General features: G+C 44.5%; 1 protein-coding gene and 1 long non-coding RNA gene across 5 annotated transcripts in view; one reads left to right on the forward strand and one right to left on the reverse strand.

The window, feature by feature from the left end:
- LOC143839167 (calpain-13-like) overlaps nucleotides 1-3412 on the forward strand; it is a 132238-nt gene extending 128826 nt beyond the window's left edge. For all 4 annotated transcript variants that reach the window (XM_077341002.1, XM_077340995.1, XM_077341001.1 and 1 more), the window contains one exon: nucleotides 2851-3412. The gene's annotated coding sequence lies outside the window, so the exon portion shown is untranslated. The remainder of the gene's footprint in view (nucleotides 1-2850) is intronic.
- LOC143839218 (uncharacterized) overlaps nucleotides 1-19020 on the reverse strand; it is a 121154-nt gene that overhangs the window by 68300 nt on the left and 33834 nt on the right. The window lies entirely within an intron of this gene.

A 19020-nucleotide genomic window follows, 5' to 3' on the forward strand; every position in this document is an offset into this window, starting at 1 on the left:
CTGACTTTTCAAAAGGCCTCGATATTGCAATCATTTAAGCTAACTGAGTTTCCAGCCTCATTAGCAGGGCCAGATATTGAACTAAAGCAATGTCCACTGAGTTAAGTTGAAATTACTGCAGAGTAAAGGTACATAGAATTTCAGAAATAAAGGTTCCTGATTTCATTATGTCTATTTTCCCACCATCCATCAAAGAGGTATGCAGGTTGGCAAACACACAAACAACCAGTGGAGGCAGAGGCACCTTGTTGCTAAACCCCAGCGCTCTGCTACTGGTCATCTGGCCAGAAGGGGGAACCTACCCACCAAAGGAGGGAGATTCAGCCAACATGTGATATGTGTATATTACTGCCCACATGACCCAAATGCTCTGGTATTTGGGCAAAGACTCCATGGTAGAAGCCAAATTTACCATAGAGTTTTACCCAAATACCAGAGTGTGGCCGTAACATGATGACATGAATTTTGGGTCATGTTGGCAGTGATGTAGGCATGTTGCTGCACGTTGACTGGACCTCCTTCCTGCTGCCAGAAAGTACCCACCATCCCCCACCGGTTGCCAGTAAGTATCTGGCTACCCTAGCAGGCCAGGTTTTCTCTGGGCTCTCTCTGGGACCTGACTGCATTTTTATCATTATAATTTAGCAAGTGGGAACCCACAAACACTTAGAATCATACAATCATAGAATAATAGAGTTGGAAGGTACCTCCTGGGTCATCTAGTCCCACCCCCCGCACTATGCAGGACACTCACATCCCAATCGCTCATCCATGGTAACCCAGTTGCTCTGGCTAGGAAGCCTGAACTCCTCACTACCGGTGGGGGGCCTTCTTCCTGGGAGGAGCCGAAGAATGGAAAACCTCAAGGAAGTGAAGGGACAGCCAGCCCATAAAGCAGTAGCGGCCTGGAGAGCAGCCCAATTGGGGCACCTCCTTTGGCAGATTGCTGCCTTCCAAGTTTGTGATACTGGCCAGGGCGGGCAAAGCAGCCCCGTCACTGGTGCTCTGGTTCGCACTCCTTAAAGGTGCCACAGATGTTGTGCTGCATGTCCACTCCTTTGGAGGAAAGAGCCATTCCACCACTCAGCCAGCGAGGGGGCCAGGAGACCAGCAGGGGCTGGGCTAGGGCATATCACCTGGGTCAGCCAGAAGCTAACCCAAAATGCAGGATCAGCCAGCCTTCAGTTGATGACGCACCTAAGGCCTTGGTTTCCTGGCTGGGAATTAACTCGCAAGGTGAATCTCTTCATCCAGGGTATACATGGCTGCCAGGTGGTTGCCTTATTCTTTTCTTATCAGCCATTCACCAACCTACTTTTTATCTGCCTCTCATCTCAGCTATATTTATTTTTCATTTACTTCATCAATACCCTACTTTTCTCCACATTGGGACAAAAGCAGCTTACATCATTCTGATCTCCTTTTAATCTGTACAACAACCCTGTGAGGTAGGTTAGCCTGAAAATGTGTGTTCCAGAATCACCCAATGAGCCTCCACAGCAAGATGAGGTTTCAACTTTACTTTGAAGCTCTAAGTGCTACCCTGCACTGGCTTTCACTGGATGGCTGCTGTTCAATAGTAGCAAGCAGCCAGGTTTAGTTGAATCATGCAAGCAGGATAGTATCAAGTCGCCCAGAGGCTGCTTCCCGGCCCAGGGTTGCCAATCTTCAGGTGGGACTTAGAGATCTCCCAGAACTAAAACTGAACTCCAGATGACAGAGATCTGCACTGGGATGGGCACAAACCAGTTCATGAGCCAAAATTCATCACACATTTGACCCAGTTTGTGCCCCCCTAACATTTCCTGGACTTCAGTCCAATTCAGTTCAGGGTTTCATTTCATCGGCCCATCAGCTGTTAGGTCTAAATGGCTGTACAAATTCAATTGTTATAGCTTTGACATTTGGGATTGTAAGTGCAGTGTCACAAGATACGTACCACCATCTTTCACGAAGGCAACCCCCTCCAATATGAACCAACTTTTCTGCATGGGCATTTGTCCTGCCCATAGTATTTCTGGCTTGTCTGGATGAAGCTTTAGTTTATTAAACTCATCTAGTTCTTCACTGTTTCCAAACATCAGTTTAACCCTTCCACTGTCCCCCCAGATTTTGATGGAAAGGAGGGGCAGAGCTGTGTATTTGCATATGGATTACTCTGTTTTCTGAATCATCCAATGATCTCCCCCAGCAGTTTCTGGTAGAAGCGGAAAAATATTGGGGACCAGATCCACCATGATCTGCCCTTTTAGGGGAGGGGGTTATTGGTATTTTATTATTTTCTGCGTATTAAAAAACTAGATGTGTAAACTGCTGGGAGCCATCTATAGGCATGGAGTATAAATACTTTAATATATATAATGAATCAGTTGAATTAATTGCCCATAAATTTAAGGAATATTGGCCTGTAATCCTCTATTAATGATGCCTCCAGCTGTAATTTGCTTTTGAAGGTGGAGACACCTTTTGAAAGTTTTATTCAGACCTTCAAAAGGTTGTGAGAGTTTCAAGAGTGCTCACAGGAGCAGAAAATACTTGTATCAGCTAAAGCCTAAACTCCTTTCCACTGACTCTTCCTCTGCTGGAAGCAGTCCAACATCATATACCCATGAATAAAAGATCATGGTTATATTTATTAAATATATTAGAGAGAAAGGAGGGGGAAATACACTATAATTATTAATTAGAGGCTTTTCTTTACCAATAATCTATAATATTTAACTTCCTATAAGACCTTTCTTTTAGTAATTAAAAATATCCTCAATGCCATTGATATTTAAATTTCATACACTGATGTATAGGAGCAAAAATGTTATTGTATTCACTGTATTCACCTTTTCTTCCTTTTAGATCACTCACTTTTCAATGAGGTGTAGTATGCAACAGAAATTCCTAAGAAAATTGTGAAAGCAATTTTGAAAACAAGGTGCTGATCAATGAGGTCCTATTGATTGGGATGAAAAAGAAATTAAATATACTAGCAATAGACGGGGCCATTTATGGACTTCTAACAGCCTGGACATAATCTGGAGCGAAGATATCCATGAAGGTCAATGATGAAAATGTGGAAAGAAGATATCTGCTCTATGTCCTTTACACGCAAAACATTTTTGGAAGATTAAAAGTAGCTCGTTCTTAGTTCCATTGATGGCATATCTGACATCCAAAGTAGCCCACTCTTACGATGTGATAGCTTTTAATATATATAATTATATATTAATTGTTGGTTGCTGGGGGAGGGGTTATATCATAGAAATAGCAACCTGTTTGGGGAGAATCCTGAAGGAATTGAAAAGCTGGGTATACAGTTAATATATACAAATGTAAGACTGTTTCCTAGATGCTACTAGAAGTGTCAGAATTGGCATTTGAAAATATGAATAACCAAAATAAATAACTGTTTTTCTCCTAAGTACATATGGATGTGTTTTATTGGTGATATATTTATCTGCAACAGCAGAGAAGAAAACAGGGCAGATTTTCAGTACAGTAGGACAAACCCATTTTCTTTAGCTCTCTGTTGATAGCTATTAGTCAGATACTGAGTTTAGCTTTATTTTTTTTCTAAAAGAGGTGGAGATTCTTTTCCTTTGAAGAGAACTGAAACAGAGTTCTGTGTAGCATGTAAAGTTTCCCTCATCTCTGCAATAATTTAAGGGGAGAAGCCACACCCCACATTCACAAAGCCATGGCTACAAAACAGTGGTCTTTCTTCACATGTCCGGCACACAATTTATAATATTTTTCAACTACAAGTTGTGAAACTAACACAGCTATTTTTTAAAAAAGACAAAGGCTCCATGTCTTTAATACCTGCATATGACAAGAAAGAGAATAGCTGAAGTGTAGTGCTGAGGAAGTTGTACCTGCTACTATGCTTCCAGTTATATAGTTCTTAAGACTCACCATTCTCTGACTGTTACTGCCTTTGGCTCATATCCTTCCTGTCTGTCTAGATTTTCGCTACTGCACGAGGTAGCGATGGACAAGTAGTGGACATGGAGAGAACTCCCCAATCACCTTCCAGCATCATTTGAGCGACTCCCTTCCAAGTCCAAAATAATAATTACTAGGATTGTGTTGTAATGCAAAACCATTACAACACACACAACTGGATTTTAAAAATGGGCTGTTAAGGTTGCGAGGGTAGATGATGGAAATGATGCTCAGGGGGGAGGGCAGGAGCAATACCCCGACTGGAGATAGCCTGGATTTTCCGCAGAAACAAGGCCCAGGCCCAACACATGCTCTGTTGTAGCCCATGGCATATTTCTCCCGATTCCCTTGCTGTGGGGACAACTGAGGGCCTGAGTCGTGTCAGGCCTGGAATCGCCTCCAACCGGTCTCAATGCTGTCAGGAAATGGGAATTTGACGCAAGCCGAAACAAGCGGTGAGGAAGTGGTCCCTAGGTTTTCTCTATGAGGACAAATGGCACTTCCAGGGTAAAGAGTGCATATGTATTAAAACTAAAACCACCAGCTTCCCCCATCCCAGGCTCTAGTCTGAACTTTTTGTTGGAAGGGCAAATAACAGTGATATAATGCAACTATATGAAACTCTTTTGAAAACACGCAGTAATTTCCAAACATTCTCTAACTGTTGGCTATTGCATAAATACATTTTGCTCTGATTTCTATAATTATTTTCTCACAGCTTAACATTAGGGTAAACTTGGTGTTCTGTTTTTAAAGCAGCCCACATTATGCACAGTACTTACTATACCTAAGAGCTAAGACAAATATCCTACCTTGGGATAAATTGAAAGAGGAAATGTAATCCAAAAGATTTATATTGAAGTAATGAAAAATACAAGCATTTAAATGACAATATTAGACAATTGTACAGCTCCTCTCGCACAATAATACAACAGCAAATTTGAACATGGATGTTGGTATCGGAGCCTGCAATAAACCCAGATGCCAACTTTGCTACCATAGACACCCAGACAACACAATCACTGGACCGAACAAGATCATCAGCTACACCAGGGGTAGTCAACCTGTGGTCCTCCAGATGTTCATGGACTACAATTCCCATGAACAAACGCTGGCAGGGGCTCATAGGAACTGTAGTCCCTGAACATCTAGAGGACCACAGGTTGACTACCCCTGAACTACACCATCTCAGAAGGAGTGACTTCAGGAGTCGCTGGGCCCTTAGCACCAGAGCTAGTTTAAGGATTCGTGGGGCCATAGCAGAGTCCAGTTGTTGCAGGAGCAGCCAGACTGGGGCACCCAGAATGGAAAGGGGTGTCACTCTGAGTATCCTTAAAGAGGGGAAAGGGGAGAGAAAAGAGGCTATGGCCCTGTTCCATAGGGGGGGAGGCACTGCATGGGACCCTTGGAAGGGCATGTAGGCCCTGCAGCTCAGGTTTATTCACATGCTATCTTCTAAGATTGCATAAGCCAAAAAATAACAACAGGTCAAACCATCAGCCAAAGGATAACTGGACACAAATCTGGCATCAAGAATCATAGGTCTGAGAAACCTGTAGGAGAACCCTAACTTTCCAATCCAGGACATTCAATGGGTGATCTCAAAGTAGCTGTTTTATAACAAAAGAACAAAGAAACTTCAGGAACAATCTGTAAAGGGAAATTTCTGAATCACCTCCATTTCATTGTATTTTAAGAAGTGTGTGTGCACACAAAAGCTTATGTCTTAAATTAAACTTTGCTGATCTTAAATTTAAGGTGCCACTGGACTTAAACTGTCTTCTGCTCAGGCCAACACAGCTAGTCCCCAGACTAGAATCCACCCCAGTTAGAAAACAAAACAAGAAGGGGACTCTGACTTACCATACTTATTCCCTTGTTTGCAATCCGAAGTGTGTGGGGAGGCAATGGCAAGCAGTCACATCCAGAGGGGAGGGCTGGGGCTGGCTGCCCGGGGAGTTAGGGCAGCCACAGGGGAAGGAGCAGTATTGGTCGCAAGGTGTTAGTGAGTGAGAAAGGGTCAGGGCAGAACTCAGACAGTTCCCCAGCGCCCAGGTGCCAGGCAGAACCAGGAACCAACTCGAGAGTTCATCCAACTTGCACTGTGGCCGGGTGGAGGAGGGCAGGAGCAGTGGCATCCTGTTGTGTTAGCAAGCAAGGAGGCAGGATTGTTTGTGCTTGCATGCTCTTTCTAGTTCCCACCACTGCTGGGTCTCTAGGCTCTGCCTTGGAAGGGCTGTGCCTGCACAGCCACCTTCCTTCCCACTGCTTCTGCCCCACCAGGTTCCTTTATGTTATTATTTATTACATTTCTATACCACCCTCTCAGAACCGGCTCAGGGTGGTAGACATCATACAGTTACAATAATTAAGATAGAATAACATAGTATAATACAACATTAAAACAGTTTAAAACCTCTTTGCAGCATCTACTGCCAGTAGCAGCATCAGTTATTATCATTCAGCCCAGGGATTGGCCACCGTCAGACAATCTTCCCGAGTAAGATGCATCAGTGGAGGTGTATTGGTGAGGGAGGGCCAGTAGATGTTATGAGATCATTGGCCCCAGCCAAAGACTCGGTGGAAGAACTCTGTCTTGCTGTTCCTGTGGAACTGTGCCAGCTCCGACAGGGCCTAGATCTCCTCGGGAAGCTCATTTCACCAAATATGAGCCAGGACTAAGAATGTCCTGGCCCTGGTTGAGGCCAGAAATACTTCATGGGGGTCAGGGACCAACAACCAGTTGGAATTCACAGAGCGAAGTGTGCTTTGGGGGATGTAGGCAGAGAAGTGGTCCCTCAGGTATGCTGGACCCAGACTGCGGATGGCCTCTAAGGTAAGTACTGGAACTTTAAACCTGTTCCGAAATTAAATCGGAAGCCAGTGCAGCTGCCAGAGCACAGGCCAAACGTGCGCTGTCCAAGGTGTTCCTGTGAAGACCAGCTGGGCACCTACATTCTGGACCAATTGCAGTTTGCAGGTCATGGATAGGGAGAATCAGCAGAGTGAGTTACAGAAGGCCAGTCTAGAGGTGACTATCACATGGATCACTGTGGCTGGGTGTTCTGGGGCTAAGTAGGGAGCTAGTAGTTTGGCTTGGCAAAGATGAGGAAATACCAGCTGTGTTACTCTTGTGGTCTGCACCTCCATGCAGAGGGAGGGATTGAAGATCATGCCCAACTTCCTGGTTGAGTACACAGGTGTAAGCTGTACACCATCTTGGCGGGATAAATGCACTTCCTTACATGGGCTTTTCCTACCCAGCCACAGGAATTCTGTCTTTGAAGGATTGAATTTCAGGCACGTCTGCTTGATCCATCCTGCCACTGATTCCAGACATGCATCTAAGTGTGTGGGACAAATTTTTCAATGGGCAATGCTCTGTCCTGCTCACCTGTCACTATGGCCCTGCCCTCACCTAGTATTGTAGAAATGTGAAAAGATGGAAGATCTATCCAGATGTTTAGGTGAATTTCCTCCAGGCCAAACTGGATTCTGAAGATTTTTGGTGGAGGGATCACTTGGGCATGAAATTGTGGTCGCCGTGGGTAGGCAGGTAGTTGTGAGTTCCTACATGGTGCAGGAAGTTGGACTAGATGACTCTGGAGGTATTTTCCAACTCTATGATTCTTAAGAGACATCCTTAGCTAACATATGGAGAGCTATAGGAAAGAGAAAGAGTCCAGTAGCTCCTTAAAGTCTAAAAAAGACTATGATAGGGTCTGAGTTTTTGTGAGTTACTGCTCATTGGCAGTGACTCAAACACTCATACCCTACCACAAATTTTGTTAGTCTTTAAGGTGCTCCTGGACTCTTTCTCTTTTTTAGCGCTACAGACAGACACTCAGGCAGACATGGCTACCCATCTTGATCTCTCTCAATGGACATGTACAGTTATTTGGATGACTCTCCCAGATGCATAATTCAGATGACCTGAATATGGTCTTTGCTAGCAATTTTCATTTAAAAATACTGGGCCTCGATGGTTATACCACTTTATACTTCCTAAATGCCTTGTTGCATACCAACTAATTGCTGCAGAAGGCGGTTCCGCTGCCTGTGTAATCAGAGCTCAATAATCCATGGCAAGCTCACTTTAAACGCAAATAAACAGGAAATTCTATAACATTTCATTAAAATTCCATTAAAGTAGCAAGGCATAGACTTTCACAGTGATTTACCAGGTTCCAGCACTTTGTTATCATTAATAGCTTTGAACATCTCAGTCTATGATTATTGAGCTGTGTCTACACCTCCCTCTGCTGCCTCTTTAATGTAGCACAAAGCACGTAGGGTTGAAGGTCACAAAAGACTTGGCTAAAAAACAGTGCGGAAAAGTTCCAGTTCTGTATGATCAATGTGATACAATCCCAGATAGCCCTTCACTGTGTAAGGGGAAAGTGTGGCTGCACACTTCCACCTTATTTCTGCTGCACTATAAGCAAAGTATGTCAAGGCAAGATCGTCTACCCAGAATGCTTTGTGCATCAGATATAAGCAGAGCAGACTCTCTGTGCCAAGTCAAAATCACAAGCAAAGAGGGTGGTTGTTTTTTTGCCTGTTCATAGGTATGTTGCAATAATCTGCACAAAAGGGGCACTAGAATAATCTATTCCCCCACTGGAGTACAACAGGGACAAGGGACTGCAAGGACACTAGGCCTAGTGACTAATCCTCTAAACAATCCTATATGGTTTATCCTTTATGTTCTTTCCTGATGGAGTAACATGTCTGGAAGCCTTTCCTGTCCCACGTAGCTGGTACATCAAGGTTCTACTGATACCACCTCTGGCTGTTCCTCCTGGCCAGTGTGCAAATTTGGCCAGTGCCACAAGACCGCCTGAAACTTTCCAGCTCCCCAATAAGACCATCATAATTTCACTGCCAGAGCCTAATCCACTCGTTAATGTGCCATGGGCTCTTTTGACAGTTCTATAATCCTGTCACCCATTGTATCAGGGCTTCCTGTCCTGTCCCATGTCCTCCAAATACATATTTGCTATAAAGCTAGATCAGAAACCTACCATCTTGGCTCTCATGTTCCACGAAACCCAGCCTGCAATACAGGCTGCTGCTCCCCTCCCCCATGATGCTCTTCTAAATCAGCTAAATATTAATATTACCCAATATCCCTCCATCTTCCTCCTTTCATTTCTGAGGAACCTGTATGTTTTTGCTTGGGTAGGAATTTGAATGTGCCCCAATATTTTTCTCAAATAAACTTCCTTGAGTGTAAGCTAAATTGTCATCATTATTAAAGAAGAGTTTCTCCCAGGGAAAGGACCCCATAAACATAGGCAGAAAAATCTTGTTTTACCCAGCTTCTTTCTTTCTTTCTTTCTTTCTTTCTTTCTTTCTTTCTTTCTTTCTTTCTTTCTTTCTTTCTTTCTTTCTTTCTTTCTTGCTTGCTTGCTTGCTTGCTTGCTTGCTTGCTTGCTTGCTTGCTTGCTTGCTTGCTAGCGAGCTAGCTAGCTCACCAGCCAGCCAGCCAGCCAGCCAGCCAGCCAGACAGACAGACAGACAGACAGCCACCTACCTACCTACCTACCTACCTACCTAGTCTGCATAGTACATAGTGCATTCAGGTAACTGAGTGTTGGCTGTGACCATTCCTAGCCACATGGTTAGAATGAAGAAAACCTAGAGCAGTAGCTCATACAGAGACACAACCAGGAGGCTTTTCCATGGATGCAGGAACCCTGTGGCTGCAGGAACCTTTAATTTCTTCTGCTGTATTAAGATGACTAACACCAAAAGCTGAAGATTACTGTGCACACATAGCCACTCCTTGTGTTCCTTGCTTCCTTTTATAAACTGGGCTGACCCCAGGCTACAGTTAAATGTAGTGTTGTGGCACCTTAAAGACTGCTCTTCTTTAATAGATTATGGCCAGAGGGGATATGATTACATTCCAGCAGAGCTAGAAAATTAACGTAGTTGTGGGCTGTGTACTTTCACTGAGACCAGTGCAACAAATTCCTGCCAAGCATCCCTCTGCCTGGAAGCTATTCCAGGTTCTGGACTTCCTTCTCCATGCATCTGAATTTCCTTTCCCATTATAGAGTTGAGATTGTGTACTGCAAGCGCCCTGTAGCTGGAGCTAATAATTCATTACAGCCAAGCAGAGCATGGCTGCCTGTGTGTGGAATAAGACAATTGGTGCTGTTCTTGATTTATACCTCCAGCTAAGCTAATTAAGCAATAATTCAGGAGGAATCCATCATTGTGACAGCTTTGTTGATTAACCATCCCCAAGCAAAGTCAAAGGTGTTTAGTGGGGGTGGGGGTGGCAGGGAATTCGGGTCAATAATGAGAATGACTAAAATTGGGATATATAACCCTGTGATCATTGCATTTTTCAAAGACACTGGGTTCTTTCTCAGTACAGGGTAGCAATGCTGTCATTTACATAAAACATGTGCTCCTGAGATATACAGATTGCTTGTTTTTTATTTTAAAAATCAATGCTTTCTAAGAGATAGAAAGAGAATTATTTGGGTATTGAACAGCACCACTGACATAATCCTGCCTAAATGAAGGATTTCTATATCCCACAGATTAAAATGAAAGGAATCTGAGTTCATATTGCTACTAGTCTATGTTCAGTTCAAACAGCTTAAAAACCCCTTGTGAGTAAGAGCATTTTAGACCTGCCTTGTTGGCTTTAGGAAGTGAATATAAATTAGGTTTTTTTTTTTTTTTAATGTAAAGCATCTGTTATTAACTCCTTTCTCTGGTAAAAAGAACTTAAATTACAAACAGGAGCCCTTCACTTAGTGAAGCTCTATAGACCATTTTCTAAAGCTTGTGCCCCTTATCTTTGGGCCTTTCAAATACCTTTCAATGGCTACCCACATTACTGGATCCTGTTCAAGGTACTGGTGCTTTTCTTTAAAGCCTTTCGTGGCCTGAAATCTACATTCTCGAAGGACCATCTCTATTGATATGAACCCACTTGGCAACTTCATTCTTCTGTATACATAAATAACATTGAGATGCTAAGCGGAGTGGCATGCATATATGGCTATTTCCGTTATTGAGCTTAGAACAGTACAAGTCTGCTTCAGATTATGCTGTAAATGTTACAAATTCTGCAGGTATTACAGAATAGCTTTCCAGAGGAATTTAAGAAGTCGTGGACTCTGTGGTGATTTTACAGAAGAATTTCATAGCATCTCTTGATTTACGGAGGCATGGAGCCTGTTAATTGCTAGTAAGGGCATAAGTGGGTAGATTGGTTTGATAGCCTATTTTTATGAAGCATTGGTGGTGCTGGTTGGGTTTTCAAAATATATCTTACTGTTTTATCTTGGATTATTATTTGAATTGTCAGGAAAAAAGGCAGGCAGCCTTAGAAATGTTTTAAGCAAAATTAAATAATAAATAAAATTTCTGGCATGCCAAAACAGTACACATCACAGGTACACGGAGGGCAACGCTGAAAACACAGTTCACCCTTTGGATTTCTCAGTTTATATGGAGTGATGGGGACATCTAGTGACATTTCATAGTCATCACAGTTTGGCCAGTTTTCTAGCTGGGATCAGAAAAGCTGGAAAAGAAACAAAATAAAACCCTGAGAATTTAGGTCCATGAGAAGTCCTAAAGGTAAGCTCAACTTGTGGCTTCCTCAAAAGGCCACAACAAGATGGTGACCACAGTCCCCCTCCTCTTTGGGCCTTGGACAGATTTCCCAGCTGGGTCTACTTGACCAGGAATGGAGCATTCCACACAGAGGCAGGAAACAGAACAGCCGCAACGGAAGCAGTGCTGAGTGGACCACACGGCTTCTCCCTCCACTGCTCTGCTGGTGCTGCCGCCATGGCCTTGTAATGGCAATGCAGCATAGTAGTGTGCCTGTGCAAGTGAGAATGGAGACAAGTGCTGGAAGCACTTTGCATAGAGTTGCCAACCTCCAGATGGGGCCTGGAGATCTCATTACGAACCACCTCCAGACTACAGAGATTAATTCCCCTGGAGGACATGGTTGTTTTGGTTGGTGAAAGAATTAAAAAGGCAAGCCTTTGCAACAAAACTAATACAACAGAAGTGCCAGAATTGAAAAAACGGGAAGTCTGATGAATAGTAGAAACAAAGGAAGGCCAATGAAACTCTTAGAGGAGGAAACACATCTTTCCCCTGCTGGCCTGCTAGGCAAGCCACTTGCCAGGAAGTTCACACACCAACAACACCCCACTGCTGCTTCCCCCTCCCCTCTGTGGTCCGCCCAGCCCACCTGACTCACCCACTCAGCAGCTTCCAGTGGTGGAGGTGGTGTCTGCATAGCTACTCCATCACAGCTTCCCCGGTGAGAGAGGCTGGCTCCTGCTATTCTCCCCCCCCCCGCCTGTCTGTCCACTCCCACACTCCCCATTGCCAGTCAGTTGGCAGCTCCTGGTTTCCCTCCCTGGCTGACTACTGTGCTTCACTTCAGTAGTGGAGGAGGAACACGGGCTCCTGCTCCCTCCCCACTGACCTGTCTGCCTGGCTGAAGAAGCGACAGCAAGGATAGCTACTTCCTCACTCCCCCCCCCCCCCCCACACACACACCCACTGTTCCCAACCACCACCTGAAGTCTCTGCCTTGAGCTTCAGTCCTACAGGAGTACTCCAGAAGGTCTTTTAACTTTAGCTTCTGTAATTCCCACTGGTGACTTTTCAGTTCTCTTCCACATCTCTTGCCCAAGGGACACCACAGCTCAGCAGTGTAGGGACAGCACTACTCTGGCTTCAGCTACACTGGCCATATAACCAGGCTGGCTCCTCTCATAGTGAGGTCTGTGCCTCAAAAGGAGTTTTTGTCCAATATCTCAACCAACTCAGACAGCCTTATTCTTTCGTCCCAGTTTCTCTTGGTAGTAGGATTTCCAGATGCTGTACTTTGACTTCTCTCTCTCTCTCTCTCTCTCTCTCTCTCTCTCTCTCTCTCTCTCTCTCTCTCTCTCTCTCTCTCTCTCTCTCTCTCTCTCTCTCTCTCAAAGTAAGTTTTTTGACTGTGCTTTGGCATGTGCTGTCTTTACAAACAGATTGTTTTGTGCTTATGTAATTCCACTTTTTGGCATGGTTATACTGGTCTTATGGTTTCTTATAATTTCGATAATCCTGGTCCTATTACTTTGCTTATTGGATGTCTTGTTCTATTGATGGCACTGTGTTACATTGGGTAATCTGCCTTGAGCCTTAATGAAAAAGGTGGACTATAAATAACTTAAAAAAAATAAAAGACACCTAGTAATAACATCCTTCTTCAACTCAAATTCTTCAACTCAAAGCTAGTTTTCTGAGGGAGATGGGCAGTTTTAATTCAGCAGTCCCAGATTTTTACCTAATTGGTTCCACTGAAATTCCAAATTATACCAGAATCTCGTTTAGATTCTGGATTCAGGAGCTGCAGCTGCATGTTCCCTCTACAGCATGCTTTGATGGACATGTGATTGTAAGCTTTTTCTGTGGGATTGGATTATGTCATAAAGCAGCTGCTACTAAGAAGTCTTCTGTGCACACCTAGCAGGTCCAACAGTAACATCAACATCCACTGGAGATACGAGATTTTGGTTATGACCCAGAGACTGATCTGCAGTTTCCACCATGGGTAGAACCAAAAATTGAAGCACAATTTAGCAGCCCCCTTTAGCAGCCTCTTTTCCTGTAAGCATTTTTGGTTTCAGGACATCCCAGAATAAACAGATGGCGATAATGACGGAGCAAACCACAAAGCCAAGAAACAGCCGCATTGTGTCAATTCCTTGGGGCGCTCACTGAGATGTACATTTTTAATGGGGACCTTCCTGCCGTCCTGTTTGGAGGCATCCCCCAATCTCTGCACTCGCTTTGCTGGTCGTCCAGTCTCTTTGCTCACACTGAGCTGCTTGCTAACTTTGAATGTCCCTATTTTTATCTGTCCAGTGTTAGCTGGCATGACTTGACAGCTGAGCAGATAAAGATGCCACTACTGCGGTTAATCTATTCCATCCAAATCCCCTCATTACTGTTATACATGAAAGACCAAGCCTGGGCCATATCTTCGCATGGCAGATGCTGATTAGGAGGCATATATAATAACATGGAAGGTACAAGACGGAGAAGACTGATTATACTCTTCTTCACCTCTGCCATTTTGTTCTTAATTCATCTGGGCATGTGCCTGCAGGAACGCAAGTCCACCCAGCACTGCTGTTTCACACAGGATGAGCAGAACGGCAGGCGTGCAACTCCCTTCTCACGAACGGGAACAAGCGGACTAATGCCAGCTAAACTCTCCTCACAAGCTATGATTTGGTGAGGTCTCTGCTCAGTGCAAAGATGTACTGCTGTAGCCAGGATCCCCTGCCGATATAAACAAGGATTATTGATCCAGACTTTGAAAGAACAACTTTGGAAGTAATATCAGTATCACAACATTCAGCAGCAAATATGCTCAGGCTCAGGATTTATTTCATTTACTTAATCATAACTGGGATTTCTTGACATACACACACACACCCCACAAGCCGGCTCGGGGTGGTTTGCAACACAGTCATTGTTACAATAAAGCATAAGTGCAATTTCATAAGAAATTCATTTAAAATTGGCCATTATTATTAAATTAGCTAAAATCTTTTAAAACCATCCAACATTAGAATCATCATATAGTCATCCAGCCATCGGCTACTGACTCTTCTAATGCTGCCCAGTCATCAGTCGGATTGGTCTCAGGGAGTGTGCATGGAAGGCGGCCCAGATGGTATTGATGTTCATTGGCTCCGTTCAAATGCCTGGCAGAAGAGCTCTGCCATCAAGGCCCCGTGGAGCTGAGCCAGTCCAATAGGGCCTCCAGCTCTTCCAGGAGCTCACTCTACCAGGTAGGGGTCAGGATAGAAAAGGCCCTGGCCCTGGTGGAGGCCAGATGGACCTCTTTGGGGCCAAGGATAATCAGCCTAAGGTAGAGCACAATGCCCTTTGGGGGTTACAGACAGTCAGACGTCCCTCGGATGTCCTGGGTCCAAGCCACGTATAGCCCTAGAGGTTAATACCATAACCTTGAAGTGGATCCAGCATTCAATTGGGAGCCAGTGCAGCTGATTGAATATGAGGACCTGAGTCACTGCATTCATGACCCTTTGTTATTTTCAGATGAGGGTCAAAGGTAGGCCCATGTAGAGGAAATTTAAAAAGTCTAACCTTGAGATGACCATCACATGGATCATTGTGGCTAGGTTCTCTGGGGCCAGGAAGGGCACTAGAAGATTTGTCTGGCACAGATGGAAAAATGCCAGCTGTGCTACTCTGGTGACCTGTGCCTCCATAGGCAGAATAGCATCGAAGATCATCAATGTTCAGGGCTGCCTTTTCAACCATCTTCCTTAGAAATGTTAAGTGCAAGACCAGGCAGTAGCTTGCTGGGTCCCAGGGATCTAATAATGTTCTCCCCCCCAGTAATGGTCAAACCACTGCCTCTTTCAGCCCATCCAGAAACACCCCTGTAGACAGGGAAGAGGTTAACTATTTGCCAGAAAGGGCCTCTAATCCTCTCATAACTCCATTTGAGTAACCAAGGACAGGAATTTAGTGGTCAAGTGGTTGGCCTCACCAAAGTTAAGAACCTATCCCCTTCACCCAGCATGAGTCATCTGAAGGCATGAAATGTTATCTCCAATGGTGGCCGAGGGGCCACCAGTACCCTTACTGTACCAAGCATGGGGGTAGGTAATGGCAGAACATCCAGACTAGGATTGAGCGCTCCGGTGTGCTTCGGTGAGCACCCGTGCCAAAGGTGGCCAGTGCTGCGGCATGGAGGGGAGGGGAGGGGAGGGAAAGGGCGGTGGTGCTGCATGAGCCGATGACCACACGTTGGTGCTTGCCAAAGTGGCCAAAGTGCATCGGAGCACTAATCCAGACTTTATCCACAAAATAGCTTGCAAAAGTATCTCAGCTAATTTCCAATTGACTATTGTTTGAATGCCCTTCCTTGAGGGTGGTAAATGACTGAATCACATGAAACAATTGTGCTGGGCATGAGCTAGTGGATGTGATGAACATTGGCAGAAAACTTCTTCTTGTCTCCTTCCAATGCTCACCCTACTGCACCAAATTTCCTCTTGCAGTCAGCACTCTCCTGTTTGCCTTCTGTTCTCCAAACTTTGTCCCCCATCCAAGCAAATCCACCTCAAACTCTTTCTTCTGTTTCCTGCCCAGATGCCTGACTCTCCTTGTGCCACCAAATGCCCTTATTTTGCCAGTCTGACCCTTCTACTATTGTCCTTCAGCCTAAGTGGCTGTAGTGTTGGTTACTGTTTGGAATTTTTCCTTTCTGTTCTCCCACAGACTTGAACATGGATGCTTTTTGATGACTGTCTGAGATTTGTCAGTGTTGATGTCCTTGGGGAATACTGTAACCCCTCTGAGTTTTGCTCAATATGAATGAAAAATTGTGAAGGTACAGACCCAAGGAAAGGGGAGAAGAGTCTTCCATTGAAATCAATAGGAGCTAATAATGAAACAGACTTATATGGATGAAGAAGAGCTGGTTTTTATACCCACTTTATGCTGCCCGAAGAAGCCTCAAAGCAGCTTATAATTGCTTTCCCTTCCTCTCCCCAAAACAGACATCCTGTGAGGTAGATGAGGCTGAGAGAGCTCTGAGAGAAACTGTGACTGGATCAAGGTCACCCAGCTGGCTGCATGTGGAGGAGTAGGGAATCAAACCCAACGCATCACTCTTAACCACTGCACCAATCTGATGCAACAATAATGGAAGAAAAGAAACAAAACCAATAACAAAGTAGTCTCTCTTGAAATTACTAACAAAAACAAGATGAAAAAATAACAACTCTCCCATGCAGAAGTCTACTGTGGATGAACTTGCTGGAGTCTATGGACCTGACTGTACAATGTTATGTCCAGCTGGGGTTGCCAACTCCAACTTGGGAAATTCCTACAGATTTGGGAGTGGAATCTCTTTGGGAAGGCATGGGTTTGGGAAGGGAAGGGACCTCAGTAAACTGTCATACAATCCACCCTCCACAGTAGCCTTTTCCTCTGGGGAAAGTGATCTCTGTAGCCTGGAGGTCTGTTGTAATTCCAGGAGCTCTCTAGTTCCCCCCTGAAGGTTGGGTCAGTCCACGGTCAGCAGTGAAGTCCAAAGGGAAGGAGGCTCACACAGATTTATGTAAGCTAAACTCGACCTTTAAACCAACTATGAACAACCAAAAAGTCCCTTGTTGTTGTTGTTATGTGCGAAGTCGTGTCCGACCCATCGCGACCCCATGGACAATGATCCTCCAGGCCTTCCTGTCCTCTACCATTCCCCGGAGTCCATTTAAGTTTGCACCTACTGCTTCAGTGACTCCATCCAGCCACCTCATCCCCTTCTTCTTTTGCCCTCAATCGCTCCCAGCATTAGGCTCTTCTCCAGGGAGTCCTTCCTTCTCATGAGGTGGCCAAAGTATTTGAGTTTCATCTTCAGGATCTGGCCTTCTAAAGAGCAGTCAGGGTTGATCTCCTCTAGGACTGACCGGTTTGTTCGCCTTGCAGTCCAAGGGACTCGCAAGAGTCTTCTCCAGCACGAGAGTTCAAAAGCCTCAATTCTTTGATGCTCAGCCTTCCTTATGGTCCAACTCTCGCAGCCATACATTGCAACTGGGAAGACCATAGCCTTGACTAAACGCACTTTTGTTGGCAGGGTGATGTCTCTGCTTTTTAGGATGCTGTCTAGATTTGCCATAGCTTTCCTCCCCAGGAGCAAGCGTCTTTTAATTTCTTTGCTGCAGTCCCCATCTGCAGTGATCTTGGAGCCCAGGAAAATAAAATCTGTCACTATCTCCATTTCTTCCCCATCTATTTGGAAGGAATTGAGAGGGCCGGATGCCATGATCTTTGTTTTCTTGATGTTGAGTTTCAAGCCAACTTTTGCACTCTCCTCCTTCACCCGCAACAACAGGCTCTTTAGTTCCTCTTCACTTTCTGCCATTAGAGTGGTATCATCTGCATATCTGAGGTTGTTGATATTTCTCCCTGCAATCTTGATCCCAATTTGTGACTCCTATAATCCCGCATTTCTCATGATGTGCTCTGCATACAAGTTAAATAGGCAAGGCGACAGTATACAGCCTTGCCGAACTCCTTTCTCAATTTTGAACCAGTCAGTGATTCCATGTTCAGTTCTCACTGTTGCTTCTTGACCTACATATAAATTTCTCAAGAGACAAATAAGATGCTCTGGTATTCCCATCTCTTTAAGAACTTGCCACAATTTGTTGTGCTCCACACAATCAAAGGCTTTAGCATAGTCAATGAAGCAGAAGTAGACGTTCTTCTGGTACTCCCTAGCTTTTTCCATGATCCAGCGTATGTTGGCAATTTGATCTCTAGTTCCTCTGCCTCTTCGAAATCCTGCCTGTACTTCTGGAAGTTCTCGGTCCACATATTGCTGGAGCCTAGCTTGTAGGATTTTGAGCATAACTTTGCTAGCATGAGAAATTAGTGCAATGGTGCGGTAGTTTGAACATTCTTTGGCATTGTCCTTCTTTGGGATTGGAATGTAAACTGACCTTTTCCAATCCTGTGGCCATTGTTGAGTTTTCCAAATTTGCTGGCATATTGAGTGTAGCACTTTTACTGCATCGTCCTTTAAGATTTTGAATAGTTCAACTGGAATGCTGTCACCACCACTAGCTTTATTGTTGCTCAGACTTCCTAAGGCCCATTTGACTTCACATTCCAGGATGTCTGGCTCCAGGTCAGTAACTACCCCACTGTGGTCATCAGGGATGTTAAGCTCACTCTTGTATAGTTGTTCTGTATAATTTTGCCACCTTTGTTTAATCTCTTCTGCTTCTGTGAGGTCCCTACCATTTTGGTCCCTTATCATACCCAACTTTGCATGAAACGTTCTCTTCATATCTCCAATTTTCTTGAAAAGATCTCTGGTCCTCCCCATTCTATTGTTTTCTTCTATTTGTTTGCACTGTTCATTTAAGAAGGCATTCTTATCTCTTCTAGCTTTTCTCTGGAATTCTGCATTCAGTTGGGTGAATCTTTCTCTTTCTCCCTTGCCTTTCACTTCCCTTCTCTCCTTAGCTATTTGTAAAGCTTCCTCAGACAGCC

This window comes from Paroedura picta, chromosome 1 (assembly GCF_049243985.1).
Source record: "Paroedura picta isolate Pp20150507F chromosome 1, Ppicta_v3.0, whole genome shotgun sequence".
In the NCBI taxonomy this organism is placed as follows: domain Eukaryota; kingdom Metazoa; phylum Chordata; class Lepidosauria; order Squamata; family Gekkonidae; genus Paroedura; species Paroedura picta.